Source organism: Muntiacus reevesi, chromosome X, assembly GCF_963930625.1.
Source record: "Muntiacus reevesi chromosome X, mMunRee1.1, whole genome shotgun sequence".
Taxonomy (NCBI): domain Eukaryota; kingdom Metazoa; phylum Chordata; class Mammalia; order Artiodactyla; family Cervidae; genus Muntiacus; species Muntiacus reevesi.
In genome coordinates this window covers 145,386,422-145,402,824 of record NC_089271.1, presented here as the reverse complement: position 1 = coordinate 145,402,824, position 16,403 = coordinate 145,386,422, and the positions used below count along the sequence as shown (strand labels likewise).

The window sequence follows — 16,403 nt, the reverse complement described above, 5'->3', positions numbered from 1 at the left end:
GCTGCCAGCAAGAGGGAAGATTTGCTTCTCCTACCAGTTTGATGAAAATTTCTTAACCTAATTCAGTGATATATCTGACCTATGTTTGTTTAAAAGGCCTGCCTACGAATTTGCTTGAAGAATAAGCAGTTTTGGGGGAGGAGCCAAGATGGCGGAGGAGTAGGACGGAGAGACCACTTTCTCTCCTAGAAATTCATCAAAAAAATAACTGAACGCAGAGCAAACTTCACAAAACAACTTCTGATCGCTAGCTGAGGTCATCAGGCACCCAGAAAAGCAGCCCATTGTCTTCGAAAGGAGGTAGGACAAAATATAAAAGATAAAAAGCGAAACAAAAGAGCTAAGGACGGAGATCCGTCCCGGGAAGGGACTTAATAGAGGACGTTCCCAGACACCGGGAAACCCTCGCACTGGCGGGCCTGGGGGAAGTGTTGGAATCTCAAGAGTTTGAATCTGACTGGGAGGGATAGAATAAATAAAACCCACAGATTACGAGCCTAAAAGCAACTCCCAGCAGAAAAGTACCCCAGACGCCCGCATCCGCAACCAGCAAGTGGGGGCGGAACGGAGAGGAGCGGGCGGCATTACTTGGGGCTGGATCCGGGCCTGAGCGCCCTGAGGACAATCAGAGGGAGCTTTTGTGAGTTGCCAGCTTGAACTGTGGGACAGCAAGAGAGAGAGAAAATTAACTGGCCCGAACACACTGCCGGCCGTTCGCAGAACAAAGGGACCGAGATTCTGGGCGGCCAAAGTCCGCCGGGAGGGTCGCGGCGAGACGGAGGGCGCGGGCGCCCGACCGGCGCGGGCGGGAACTGGGGCTGGGGACACGGAGGGCAGAGGGCGCGCACGCCCGACTGGCGCCGGCGGGGACTGAGACTCGGACCGCGCAGGGCAGAAGACGCGCCGCACCCGGGGAGAGAGCGCCCGTCAAGCGCCTGGCTGCCTGGGCCGCTCGGGTGGCGTGGGGCCGGAGCGCGGGCCGAGCTTTGTGTGCCGCGCTTTTGTGAATTGCCCGAGGGCTGGAGCCGCGGGCATCCTGGCGCGCGCTTCAGACAGAACAGCCCGGAGCCTGAGCAGCGCAGACCGAGAAAAGAGCGCAAGCCCCTCCCTGGAGCGCCGGCCCCTCCCGGCACAGTCCCTCCCCGCACAGCCCCTCCCCGCAGCGCGACGGAACTAGCTACCTGAATAAGAATCCACCTCCGCCCCCTGTGTCAGGGCGGAAATTAGGCGCGGAAGAGACCGGCAACAGAACCCAAATAAACAAAGGGAACCGCTTCAGAAGGGACCGGTGCAACAGATTAAAATCCCTGAAGAAACCACCGACTGACTACACCGGAAGGGCCTGTAGATATCGAGAAGTGTAAGCTGGAACGAGGAGCTATCTGAAGCTGAGCCGAACCCACACTGACTGCAACAGCTCCAGAGAAATTCCTAGATATATTTTTTCTTTTTCTTTTCTTTTTTTTTTTTTTTTTTTTAAGTAAGGAAAAAAAAAATTTTTTTTTTCTTTTTTCTTGGTTCTCTTTTATTTTCCTTTAAAAATTCCTTATTACTCCCCCATTACTCCTTAACTTTCATAGATTTTTACGATTTTTTTTAATTAGGCAAAACAATTTTTTTTCTCTTTCTTTTTTCTTTTTTTTCTTTTTCTTCTTTTTCTTCTTTTTTTCTGTTCTTTTTTCTTCTTCTCTTCTATTTTCTTTTTCTTTTTCTCTTATTTCTTTTAAAGCCCTCTAGCACTCCTTTTACTACGCCTTAATTTTCATTTTCAATCCACTATAACCTTACAGAAGAAAGGGAAAAAAAAAAAAAAGAAGAAGAAGAGAAGCCCTATTTTTATACCAAACTTCATATATATTTCTAAAATTTCTTTTGTGTGTTTTGGTTTTTGTTTTTAATATAGTATTTTTAAGAGTCTAACCTCTACTCTAGATTTTTAATTTTTGTTTTTCAGTATATGATATAAATTGTGAACATTTAAGAATCCAATATTCAGCTCCCATTTTTATTCACGAGTGTGTTGATTATTCTCTCCCAATCTTGACTCTGTTTTCTACCTCAGAACACCTCTATTTCCTCCTTTCCCCTTCTCTTCCCAATCCAATTCTGTGAATCTTTGTGGGTGTCTGGGCTACGGAGAACACTCTGGGATCAGACAACTTCGTAGATCTGTCTCTCTCCTCTTGAGACCCCCTCTTTCTCCTCCTGCCCATCTCTATCTCCCTCCTCCCTCTCCTCTTCTCCATGTAACTCGGTGAACCTCTCTGGGTATCCCTAACGGGGGAGAAACTTTCCACCATTAACATAGAAGTTTTATTATCAGTGCTGTATAATTGGAGAAGTCCTGAGACTACAGGAAGAATAAAACTGAAATCCAGAAGCAGGAGACTTAAGCCCAAAACCTGAGAACACCAGAAAACTCCTGACTACATGGATCTTTAAGTAATAAGTGACCGTACAAAAGCCTCCATACCTGCACTGAAACCAACCACCACCCAAGAGCCAATAAGTTTTAGAGCACGACATACCACGCAAATTCTCCAGCAACGCAGGAACATTGCCCTGAACGTCAACATACAGACAGCCCAAGGTCACGCCTAACACATAGACCCATCTCAAAACTCATTACTGGGCACTTCATTGCTATCCAAAGAGAAGAAATCAAGATCCGCATACCAGAACACTGACGCAAGCTTCGCTAATCAGGAAACCTTGACAAGCCAATCGTCTAACCCCACCCACTGGGTAAAACCTCCACAATAAAAAGGAACCACAGACCTGCAGAATACAGAAAGCCCACTCCAGACACAGCAATCTAAACAAGATGAAAAGGCAGAGAAATACCCAACAGGTAAAGGAACATGAAAAAAGCCCACCAAGTCAAACAAAAGAGGAGGAGATAGGGAATCTACCTGAAAAAGAATTTAGAATAATGATAATAAAAATGATCCAAAATCTTGAAAGCAAAATGGAGGTACAGATAAATAGCCTGGAGACAAAGATTGAAAAGATGCAAGAAATGTTTAATAAAGATCTAGAAGAAATAAAAAAGAGTCAATTAAAAATGAATAATGCAATGAATGAGATCAAAAACACTCTGGAGGGAACCAAGAGTAGAATAACGGAGACAGAAGATAGGATAAGTGAGGTAGAAGATAAAATGGTGGAAATAAATGAAGCAGAGAGGAAAAAAGAAAAAAGGATCAAAAGAAATGAGGACAACCTCAGGGACCTCTGGGACAATGTGAAACGCCCCAACATTCGAATCATAGGAGTCCCAGAAGAAGAAGACAAAAAGAAAGGCCATGAGAAAATACTCGAGGAGATAATAGCTGAGAACTTCCCTAAAATGGGGAAGGAAATAGCCACCCAAGTCCAAGAAACCCAGAGAGTCCCAAACAGGATAAACCCAAGGCGAAACACCCCAAGACACATATTAATCAAATTAACAAAGATCAAACACAAAGAACAAATACTAAAAGCAGCAAGGGAGAAACAACAAATAACACACAAAGGGATTCCTATAAGGATAACAGCTGATCTATCAATAGAAACCCTCCAGGCCAGAAGGGAATGGCAGGACATACTGAAAGTAATGAAAGAGAATAACCTACAACCTAGATTACTGTACCCAGCAAGGATCTCATTCAGATATGAAGGAGAATTCAAAAGCTTTACAGACAAGCAAAAGCTGAGAGAATTCAGCACCACCAAACCAGCTCTTCAACAAATGCTAAAGGATCTTCTCTAGACAGGAAATGCAGAAAGGTTGTATAAACGTGAACCCAAAACAACAAAGTAAATGACAACGGGACCACACCTATCAATAATTACCTTAAATGTAAATGGGTTGAATGCCCCAACCAAAAGACAAAGATTGGCTGAATGGATACAAAAACAAGACCCCTATATATGCTGTCTACAAGAGACCCACCTCAAAACAAGGGACACATACAGACTGAAAGTGAGGGGCTGGAAAAAAATATTTCACGCAAACGGAGACCAAAAGAAAGCAGGAGTCGCAATACTCATATCAGATAAAATAGACTTCCAAATAAAGGATGTGAAAAGAGACAAAGAAGGACACTACATAATGATCAAAGGATCAATCCAAGAAGAAGATATAACAATTATAAATATATATGCACCCAACATAGGAGCACCGCAATATGTACAGCAAACACTAACGAGTATGAAAGAGGAAATTAATAGTAACACAATAATAGTGGGAGACTTTAATACCCCACTCACAACCATGGATAGATCAACTAAACAGAAAATCAACAAGGAAACACAAACCTTAAAAGATACAATGGACCAGCTAGACCTAATTGATATCTATAGGACATTTCACCCCAAAACAATCAACTTCACCTTTTTCTCAAGTGCACACGGAACCTTCTCCAGAATAGATCACATCCTGGGCCATAAATCTGGTCTGGGAAAATTCAAAAAAATTGACATCATTCCAGTCATCTTTTCTGACCACAGTGCAGTAAGATTAGATCTCAATTACAGGAAAAAAATTGTTAAAAATTCCAACATATGGAGGCTAAATAACACGCTTCTGAATAACCAACAAATCATAGAAGAAATCAAAAAAGAAATCAAAGTATGTATAGAAATAAATGAAAATGAAAACACAACAACCCAAAACCTATGGGACACTGTAAAAGCAGTGCTAAGGGGAAGGTTCATAGCATTACAGGCACACATCAAGAAACAAGAAAAAAGCCAAATAAATAACCTAACTCTACACCTAAAGCAATTAGAGAAGGAAGAAATGAAGAACCCCAGGGTTAGCAGAAGGAAAGAAATCTTAAAAATTAGGGCAGAAATAAATGCGAAAGAAACTAAAGAGACCATAGCAAAAATCAACAAAGCTAAAAGCTGGTTTTTTGAAAAAATAAACAAAATTGACAAACCATTAGCAAGACTCATTAAGAAACAAAGAGAGAAGAACCAAATTAACAAAATAAGAAATGAAAAGGGTGAGATCACAACAGACAACACTGAAATCCAAAGGATCATAAGAGACTACTACCAGCAGCTCTATGCCAATAAAATGGACAACTTGGATGAAATGGACAAATTCTTAGAAAAGTATAACTTTCCAAAACTGAACCAGGAAGAAATAGAAGATCTTAACAGAGTCATCACAAGCAAGGAAATCGAAACTGTAATCAGAAATCTTCCAGCAAACAAAAGCCCAGGACCAGATGGCTTCACAGCTGAATTCTACCAAAAATTTAGAGAAGAGCTAACACCTATCTTACTCAAACTCTTCCAGAAAATTGCAGAAGAAGGTAAACTTCCAAACTCATTCTATGAGGCCACCATCACCCTAATTCCAAAACCAGACAAAGATGCCACAAAAAAAGAAAACTACAGGCCAATATCACTGATGAACATAGATGCAAAAATCCTTAACAAAATTCTAGCAAACAGAATCCAACAACATATTAAAAAAATCATACACCATGACCAAGTGGGCTTTATCCCAGGAATGCAAGGATTCTTTAATATCCGCAAATCAATCAACGTAATACACCACATTAACAAATTGAAAGATAAAAAACATATGATTATCTCAATAGATGCAGAGAAAGCCTTTGACAAAATTCAACACTCATTTATGATTAAAACTCTCCAGAAAGCAGGAATAGAAGGAACATACCTCAACATAATAAAAGCTATATATGACAAACCCACAGCAAGCATCACCCTCAATGGTGAAAAATTGAAAGCATTTCCTCTGAAATCAGGAACAAGACAAGGATGCCCACTCTCACCACTACTATTCAACATAGTGTTGGAAGTTTTGGCCACAGCAATCAGAGCAGAAAAAGACATAAAAGGAATCCATATAGGAAAAGAAGAAGTGAAACTCTCGCTGTTTGCAGATGACATGATCCTCTACATAGAAAACCCTAAAGACTCTTCCAGAAAATTATTAGAGCTAATCAATGAATATAGTAAAGTTGCAGGATATAAAATTAACACACAGAAATCCCTTGCATTCCTATACACTAACAATGAAAAAACAGAAAGAGGAATTAAGGAAACAATACCATTCACCATTGCAACAAAAAGAATAAAATACTTAGGAGTATATCTACCTAAAGAAACAAAAGACCTATACATAGAAAACTATAAAACACTGATGAAAGAAATCAAAGAGGACACAAACAGATGGAGAAACATACCGTGCTCATGGATTGGAAGAATCAATATTATCAAAATGGCTATTCTACCCAAAGCAATCTATAGATTCAATGCAATCCCTATCAAGTTACCAACGGTATTTTTCACAGAACTAGAACAAATAATTTCACAATTTGTATGGAAATACAAAAAACCTCGAATAGCCAAAGTAATCTTGAGAAAGAAGAATGGAACTGGAGGAATCAACCTGCCTGACTTCAGACTCTACTACAAAGCCACAGTCATCAAGACAGTATGGTACTGGCACAAAGACAGAAATATAGATCAATGGAATAGAATAGAAAGCCCAGAGATAAATCCACGAACATATGGACACCTCATCTTTGACAAAGGAGGCAAGGATATACAATGGAAAAAAGACAATCTCTTTAACAAGTGGTGCTGGGAAAACTGGTCAACCACTTGCAAAAGAATGAAACTAGAACACTTTCTAACACCATACACAAAAATAAACTCAAAATGGATTAAAGATCTAAATGTAAGACCAGAAACTATAAAACTCCTAGAGGAGAACATAGGCAAAACACTCTCTGACATAAATCACAGCAAGATCTTCTATGACCCACCTCCCAGAATATTGGAAATAAAAGCAAAAATAAACAAATGGGACCTAATGAAAATTAAAAGCTTTTGCACAACAAAGGAAACTGTAAGTAAGGTGAAAAGACAGCCCTCAGATTGGGAGAAAATAATAACAAATGAGGAAACAGACAAAGGATTAATCTCAAAAATATACAAGCAACTCCTGAAGCTCAATTCCAGAAAAATAAACGACCCAATCAAAAAATGGGCCAAAGAACTAAACAGACATTTCTCCAAAGAAGACATACAGATGGCTAACAAACACATGAAAAGATGCTCAACATCACTCATCATCAGAGAAATGCAAATCAAAACCACAATGAGGTACCATTACACGCCAGTCAGGATGGCTGCTATCCAAAAGTCTACAAGCAATAAATGCTGGAGAGGGTGTGGAGAAAAGGGAACCCTCTTACACTGTTGGTGGGAATGCAAACTAGTACAGCCACTATGGAAAACAGTGTGGAGATTTCTTAAAAAACTGGAAATAGAACTGCCATATGACCCAGCAATACCACTTCTAGGCATACACACTGAGGAATCCAGATCTGAAAGAGACACATGCACCCCAATGTTCATTGCAGCACTGTTTATAATAGCCAGGACATGGAAGCAACCCAGATGCCCATCAGCAGATGAATGGATAAGGAAGCTGTGGTACATATACACCATGGAATATTACTCAGCCGTTAAAAGGAATTCATTTGAATCAGTTCTAATGAGATGGATGAAACTGGAGCCCATTATACAGAGTGAAGTAAGCCAGAAAGATAAAGAACATTACAGTATACTAACACATATATACGGAATTTAGATAGATGGTGGCGATAACCCTATATGCAAAACAGAAAAAGAGACACAGAAGTACAGAACAGACTTTTGAACTCTGGGGGAGAACGTGAGGGTGGGATGTTTTGAAAGAACAGCATGTATATTATCTATGGTGAAACGGACCACCAGCCCAGGTGGGATACATGAGTCAGGTGCTCGGGCCTGGTGTACTGGGAGGACCCTGAGGAGTCGGGTGGGGAGGGAGGTGGGAGGGGGGAACGGGATGGGGAATACTTGTAACTATATGGCTGATTCATGTCAATGTATGACAAAACCCACTGAAATGTTGTAAAGTGATTGGCCTCCAACTAATAAAATAATATTTAAAAAAAAAAAAAAAAGAAGAAGAAGAATAAGCAGTTTTGTAAAGCACAGATTAACTGTCTATTAAAGACTTAAAAGGAGAGGTTGAAGTTCCACCAGTCCAGGAGCTGCTGTCGGCTCCGCGCGGGGGGTGGGAGGGGCGGGCCGGGCACCCTGGGGCGCGAAGGAGCGCTCTAGCTTCACTCTTCTTTCCCCCCAACTTCGCCCTTCCGGGCACCCTCAAAGCAGTCCATGCTTCTGCCCACGCTCCCTCTTTTCTCGCCCCCCAGCAAACTTTCGGTCCCTCCCTCGCCCCTCGCCCGTTACTCGTCGTGGCTCGGGCTGGCCGTGCCGCCCCGAGGGCTCCTCCGGATCTGCCAGTCTGCAGCTCGGACCATTAGAGGATCCAGAAACATGTCGACCACACTTCTGTCCGCCTTCTACATATCGACTTCTTGTGCAAGACGGACAATTCCCTGGCCAACCTCAATCTGAACAACATGCTGGACAAGAAGGCGGTGGGGACCCCCGTGGCCACCGCCCCCAGCTCGGGCATCACGCCGGCCTTCCTCCGACGGCACTCGGCCAGCATCCTGCACGCACTCGCCCACCCCGCGCCTAGCCCCGGCGGCAGTTGCTCGCCCAAGTTCCCGGGCGCGGCTAACGGTAGCGCGGCGGCCGGCGGCTCGGCCTCCTACTGCACCCTCAAGGAGCGGTCGGGGGGCGGCGGCACCGCCCTGCTGAACAAGGAGAACAAATTCCGGGACCGCTCCTTCAGCGAGAATGGGGAGCGCAGCCAGCACCTCTTGCACCTGCAGCAACAGCAGAAGGGGGGCGGCGGCTCCCAGATCAATTCGACGCGCTACAAAACTGAGCTGTGCCGACCCTTCGAGGAGAGTGGCAACTTCAAATAAGGCGAGAAGTGCCAGTTCGCGCAAGGCTTCCACGAACTGCGCAGCCTGACACGACACCCCAAGTACAAGACCGAGCTGGGCTGCACCTTCCACACCATCGGCTTCTGCCCCTACGGGCCGCGCTGTCACTTCATCCACAACGCTGATGAGCGGCGACCCGCGTCGTCCGGGGGCGCCTCCGGGGACTTGCGCGCCTTCAGCGCCCGCGACACGCTGCACTTAGGCTTCCCGCGGGAACCGCGGTCCAAGCCGCACCATAGCCTCAGCTTCTCTGGCTTCCCTTCGGGCCACCACCAGCCTCCTGGGGGCCTAGAGTCTCCCCTGCTCCTAGACAGCCCCACGTCGCGCACGCCGCCGCCGCCCTCCTGCTCCTCGGCCTAGTCTTGCTCATCGTCCGCTTAGTCCTGCTCCTCGGCCTCGGCAGCCTCCACGCCCTCTGGCGCCCCGACGTGCTGCGCCTCTGCTGTGGCGGCGGCCGCGGCCGCGCTGCTGTACGGCACCGGGGGCGCCGAAGACCTGCTCGCCCCCGGCGCTCCCTGCACAACCTCCTCGTGGGCCTCTTGCGCCAACAACGCCTTCGCCTTCGGCCCGGAGCTCAGCAGCCTCATCACACCGCTCGCCATCCAGACCCACAACTTCGCCGCCGTGGCTGCCGCCGCCTCCTATCGCAGCCAGCAGCGTCAGCAGCAGGGCCTGGTGCCCCCCGCGCAGCCCCCGGCGCCGCCCAGGGCGCCCCTCCCTGCCAGCGCCGCCGCGCCGCCCTCGCCGCCCTTCAGCTTCCAGCTGCTACGCCGCCTGTCCGAGTCGCTGGTGTTCGACGCGCCCCCCAGCCCCCCAGACTCGCTGTCGGACCGCGACAGCTACTTGAGCGGCTCCCTGAGCTTCGGCAACCTCAGCGGCTCTGAGTCCCCCGGCCTTGACCCGGGTCGCCGCCTGCCCATCTTCAGCCGCCTCTCCATCTCTGACGACTGAGGCAAGAGGGCGCCAGTGAGGAGGAGGAAGGGAAGGCCGTTCTGGGGGAGTTGGAGGGCGCCCCTGCTTAGGGGCAAGGGGGCACAGGAGTGTGGGGGGTAACGTCGGCCTCAAGCAGACTGCAGGCTGTGCCAAGCACTTGGACTCGAACTTGAGTGCCTGGAGGGGCCCCCATCCCTCCCCTTTCGGTTCCCTCTTTGTTTTTTGTTTTATTATTATTATTATTATTATTACAAAGTTTCATTCTTGTTGAGCGGGGAAAAAAGCCAACGAACTTTTTGTATTGATGAACAAAAGACTCACAACAGAGCAGCTGTGATGCGAATAGAACAAAAAACCAAACAACAAACTTTTTTAGGTCTCCGATGAGTTTGGGATTTTAGGAAAAATCAACCCAGCACCAGCAGCTATCAACCACCATTCCATATCTTCCCTTGAAAAGCATTAGTTACAGCCCAGATGTCGGAACTCTTATCTTGAGAGAAGTTCCTAATTGTTTGTCCCAGACCAGTGTAAACAAACCAGCCAACCACCACCTTGCTAAACATATAAGCTTTTAGAATCCAATATTCTGCCAAGAATATGCCTTGATAGTAGACCTCAGCTCCATAGGTGTTTTGTTTTTTAACAAAGTTATATATGTCTGGGAAAAAAAATATACCTTGCATTCCAAAGTTTCATACTGGTTACTGGTTTCATTGCTACCACTTAGGGGATGTTTAATTTAGAACCATTTTGTCTACTCTTTCTGGAAGCCTTGGGCAGAGCTTAGTTCATAATTGTTGGGGAATAACTGCTGAATTTTTAGCTGTTTTGAGTTGATTCGCACCACTGCACCACAACTCAATATGAACAAACCATTTAACTTATTTATTATCTTGTGAAAAGTATACATTGAAAATTTTGTTCATACTGTATTCATCAAGTGTGATGAAAAGCAATAGATATATATTCTTTTATTATGTTAAGTTATGATTGCCATTATTAATCGGCAAAATGTGGAGTGTATGTTCTTTTCACAGTGATATATGCCTTTTGTAACTTCACATGGTTATTTTATTGTAAATGAGTAAAAAAATCTTAATTTAAGAGATTGTATGCACTATTTATTTCATTAATTTCTTTCCTTGTTTATGTAAATTTTGAAAGATTGCATGATTTCTTTACATAAATCTATCTTGATGCTGTGGAAGTAGTTTGAGGAATATCTTATGAACTTTTCTTAGAATGTATAATGGTTGTAGCCCATCCAACTTTAAAAGGAAAAAATGACCACATTGCAATCAGGCTTACATGTGGCATGCTTTTCTCATTCCAACTTTATAAATTAGCAAAAGATATTTTTTGTTTGCTTATTCCACCATTTCTAATTTGACATACTCTGCATATAAAGACATGTAGCAATAATGGGGGGTGGGGGGAGGGTAATCTCACAGTGCCTTTGGAAGGGCCAGAACTTGCCTTAAATTTTTCTCAACCAAATAAGTATTTTATCTATTAGTGCTTGAGAGAATCTGAATGTAGGATGGGTTCAACTGCACAAAAGGAGAAGATTTTTACCACTTTTTAAAATATAGATATAAAGTGAAGAAGCCACCTCTTAGTGCTAAAATGGTATGTAGTACATGAATATGTCTTGTTTAGTTACAGAAAATTCCAAAACTTGTACCTTTTTTTTCCCCATTTGGAAAGGCAGGAATGCTTTTCTGGACAGCAGCTGAATGAGCAGTAGATTTAGTTTGTACATAGGTACAGTTGGAGCACTATGTATGTATGTATTGTGGACTACTTTGACAGAAGTAGGTATTTTGAATGTAACAAGGTTAAGTCAACTTGAGTTGTAATACATTTGGGGAATCAGTTCGCTACAAATTGTGACTGTAAACATTGTACTGTAAATGTTTTGTAGTTTTAAAACTTCTGGGAAGAAAAAAAAAGGCGAGGTTGAAGATCTGGTCACAATGTGTTGACAAAGAAGCTGAATTAAGTTGCTGTGGTAGAACCAGAATTATGGCTGATAGATTGTACCAGGACATATAGTAAACTTTACCTATACAGTATAATCTTGGAAGGCTTATCACCCTTTGAAAATATTTCCCATGTAATTCAACATATCAAATGAAACTAATTCAATATTCTTCCTTCAGATGCCTTAAGGGCTCCCTAAAGAAACTTAAAGTCAGCTGGAAGTCAAAACAAAATTAATTAAAATTTGACATTTGGGAAGTTAGTCAAAAAGTCTCAAAATACTTGGTCAAATAAGATCATTGGTCACTGTAAGACAATGCAAATATAATCTAAAGGTTACATGAAATTATGGCACAAGATCTGGCACTCAATAAATACTTAATAAATGGATGACTGAAGGATACATGCAGTGAGATTAGTTAATACTGCCGTCACCTACATCTTCAATAGCAATCTTGTAAACTAACTGAGCCCAGATTCCTCCAAGTTGCTCCTCGTGATGTGGATCTTTGCTCAGAGGTTGAAAGTTTTGGAGGAAATCTGAAATGCTCATGACTATAGGTTCAAAGGAACCTCCTCTGAAAATCTATGTTGGTATTATCTCATCTTGGGAAATAAAATCTCCTTTAAGCAACAGCATTTTTCTCTAGTGCTGGCTGCATGGAAACTGTCCAGCAGTGTAAGTGACTGAAGCAGTGCTTATTCTGGCAACAAAGGTGAAATCCTTAATGGGCAGATCATAGGCAACTGTTTTCTGACAAGGAAGCACGTGTCAAAACTGTATATCAGGAGGATACTACTGAGCTATAATGCTGAAGTTGATCTCTTTGGGAAATTTGTTTAAGCCATAGGAATGACTGCCCTTTTAAAGCAAAACAAAAGCAGAAACAAAAACAAAAAACAGCATCTGGCATCAAGTCTGTAATTCCAAACATCTCATGCACTGCAAGATTTATTCCTTGCCCAATGCTTGCTTTTTTCTATTATAAATTTTTTTATGTTCCTGAGTTCTTTTTATTTCATTTATTATTATTAGCTGGAGGCTAATTACTTTACAGTATTGTAGTGGTTTTTGTCATACATTGACATGAATCAGCCATGGATTTACATGTATTCCCCATCCCGATCCCCCCTCCCACTTCCCTCTCTACCCGATCCCTCTGGGTCTTCCCAGTGCACCAGGCCCGAGCACTTGTCTCATGCATTCAACCTAGGCTATTTTAGACATGTAGAAAATTTGAAAGAAGAAAGCAAAATCATTCACTATTGAAAGAGAGTCAGCATTAAAATCTAGAGAATTTCCCTCGTCATTTTTCTATGAATATTTTACCATAATTATGTTTGTGAATTACATGTAAAGAGTTTACACTCTGAGTTGTCCAAATTTAATTTGATAACATAGCAGTTCTCCATAGTTTTTTTGCAAATTATCCAGATATTAGTGAGATCCATTTACCAAAGTTTAATCTAATCTCAGCCTGACCATTCATAAAACTCCTTTTTTTTTACTCAAAACATATATCCTACTTTCCTACTATATACTGATAATTTTTTTCTTTATTCTTAGTAGCTTTAATTACATATTTAGATTCAAATCCTCAACTTTTAAACACCTTAATTTTTAGTGAAAACTAAGACACAAGTAATTGTGAACTGTTTGTCATATCAGTATTTTCTGATTGGAAACTTATGCTTTAGTTTTCCTCTCCTAAGAAGGCAGAGGTTGGTAAACTTAGATTGTCCAGCAACCAATGTTCCAATATTTTATCCTATTTGAAGTGTGACTCAGATAGTTAATGGATTCTTGCCATTTAACTTGGATCACTTTCAAGTTACCAAAATCTGGAGAAAGCTATTTTAGGTAGACTTAATATTTCATCATATCAAGTTATTGATATTTTCTTGCTGACACATTTGCAACAGATATAAGGTCTTATTTGATCTCTAACAAACCTAGGTACAACAGTTGTGTTACATTTAGAAAACCAACAAACTTAAGCTAGCTTCAATACCAGATATCAATTCTGTACTGAATATTTCCCACATCAAGAAGTTTGACATTCATTATGGTCAATTTTCTAAATATTAGGAAGCATTTAATTTGTAAGTGCTGTTAGTTTTGAGTCAGGTAAGTGATGCTCATTTTCATGTTAACTCAGAAGGATTATTACCCAAAATGGTCCCATTCTGGAGAATGCACCTCAAGGGGCTGCATTCAGGAAACAAATTTGAGTTTCCCATAGCCAGCACACCTACACACAAGAAAAATACAAACACACAAAAACCTAATTACTAATTAGCTTTAATTACTAATTACTGCAGGGCAAAAACAAAAGGGTGAAGTTCAACAATTTCCCCTACTTTTTCAAACAAAGATTCCTCTTATTAAAAACAAACAATGTGAAAATGGAAAGGCAGAGAATCATAACCACACGTGTCATGGCAATTTACCCAGCAAACACAAAGCCAAAAAGAACAGTGGGGGAAAGTTAAATGTACTTAGTTAACTTCATGCTTTCTCCTGGAAATATGTTTATTTTCTCAGTGTCAGAATTCTGAAAAAAATATTTTCATCAAGCCAACTTTTTCCCAACTGCATATGCAGGAAGAGCCAGTTTTGGAATTTCAAACGTTTCATCTTAACCAATTTTTCCCCTCACTATAGTCTAAAGAAGATAGTGGCCATGCAGTGTTAAAAGAAGAATCATCTTTCTCATACCCTAGGGTGACTATAGGATGGAACAGAGCTCTGATTATCACAGCAGGTGTTATCAAATACAGAACAAACAAATGTAATGCAAAACAAGCTTGAGTGACTTACCCTAGGTGACATCAAATCTGGACCATAGTTCTGGACATCTCTATGCTCCAAACAGCCTCTTGTGTTGGGGGGGGTGAGGAGCAGCTGGGGCCTGTCAGGGAGAGTCCCTCCTAGTTACACAGAGCAAAATAAACTTAGGCAGGTCTGCTAGAAACTTGGGAAGCAGCTGCCTCTGGTCAAAGTTAGTTTGCCATGGGCACAGATTAACTGCTGAGCTTGCCATAAATTGAGAAAGAAGGGGAGAGTCTCAGGGATCAGGCTCCATGATTTCAGATGACACTACAAAGCTACGGTCATCAAACAGGTATGGTATTGGCATGAAAACAGACATACAGACCAGTGGAACCGAAGAGGAAGCCTAGAAACAGAACCCGGTGCATATGGTCAATTCATCTACGTCATAGGAGGCAAGGGCACATGACAGGGAAAAGATGGCCTATTCAACAGGTGCTGTTGGAGAAACTGGACAGCTTTATGCAAAAGGATCAAACTAGACCATTTCCTTACACAAAACTGCATTAATTGTATGGCCTGAAATGATAAAACTCCTAGAAGGAAACACAAGCCATAAGCTCTTTGACATTGGGAATGACAGTGATGTTTCTGGATAGAGGCCAAAAGCAAAAGCAATGAATCAAAAGTCCCAAGAATGTAATGTACAGGATGGGAGATACAGTCAACCACATTGTAATAACTCTGTATGGTGGCAGGAGGTAGCTAGATTTGTCATGGGGATCATGGAGTAATGTATAAAACACAGAAATACTAAGTCCAGCACTTGAAATTAATATAATACTGTGTGTCACATATAATTCAATAAAGGATATTTAATAGCAGCAGTGTGCATGTGCTTATGGGTGTGTGTGTGTGTGTGTATACCAAACATGGGAACCATAGTGTTTGCTTGTGTGTTTTCTTGGGCTTCTAAACTAATACTGAGTGGACTTTCACAGACTCTGAAACATGCAGAGACCAGACACTGTATGCGGAGTACATCTGGCGAAATATTGGGCTGGATGAAGCACAAGCTAGAATCAAAATTGCTGGGAGAAATATTAATCACCTCAGATATGCAGATGACACCACCCTTTATGACAGACAACAAAGAGGAACTGAGGAGCCTCTTTGTGAAAGTGAAAGAGGAGAGTGAAAAAGCCAGCTTAAAACTCAACATTCAAAAAACAAAGATCATGGCATCTGGTCCCATCACATCATGGCAAATAGATGGGGAAACAATGGAAATAGTGACAGACTTTATTTTCCTGGGCACCAAAGTCACTGCAGATCATGACTGCAGCCATAAAATTAAAGACACTTTCTCCTTGGAAGAAAAGCTATGACCAACCTAGACAGCATATTATAAAGCAGAGGCATTACTTTGTCAACAATGGTCTGTCTAGTCAAAGATATGGTTTTTCCTGTAGGCAAATATGGATGTGAGAGTTGGACCACAGAGAAGGCTGAGTGCTAAGGAACTGATGCTTTTGAACTATGCCAACGGATGCCAAAGAACTATCATGTTGGAGAAGACTCCTGAGAGTCCCTTGGACCGCAAGGAGACGAAACTAGTCAATCCTAAAGGAAATCCTTTATTGGAAGGACTGCTGCTGAAGCTGAGGCTGCAAGAGTTTGGCCACCTAATGCGAAGAGCCAGTTCTTTAGAGAAGACCCTGATGCTGGGAAAGATTGAAGGCAGGAGGAGAAGGGGAAAACAGAGGACAAGATGGTTGGATGGCATCACCGACTCAAGGGATATGAGTTTGAGCAAACTCCAGGAGATGGTGAAG

At 42.4% G+C, this 16,403-nt stretch overlaps 1 pseudogene; it reads left to right on the top strand.

Annotated features, from left to right (window-relative positions):
* Positions 1–8,178: 8,178 nt before the first annotated feature.
* On the top strand, positions 8,179–10,045 carry LOC136153265 (mRNA decay activator protein ZFP36L2 pseudogene; annotated as a pseudogene).
* Positions 10,046–16,403: the final 6,358 nt, after the last annotated feature.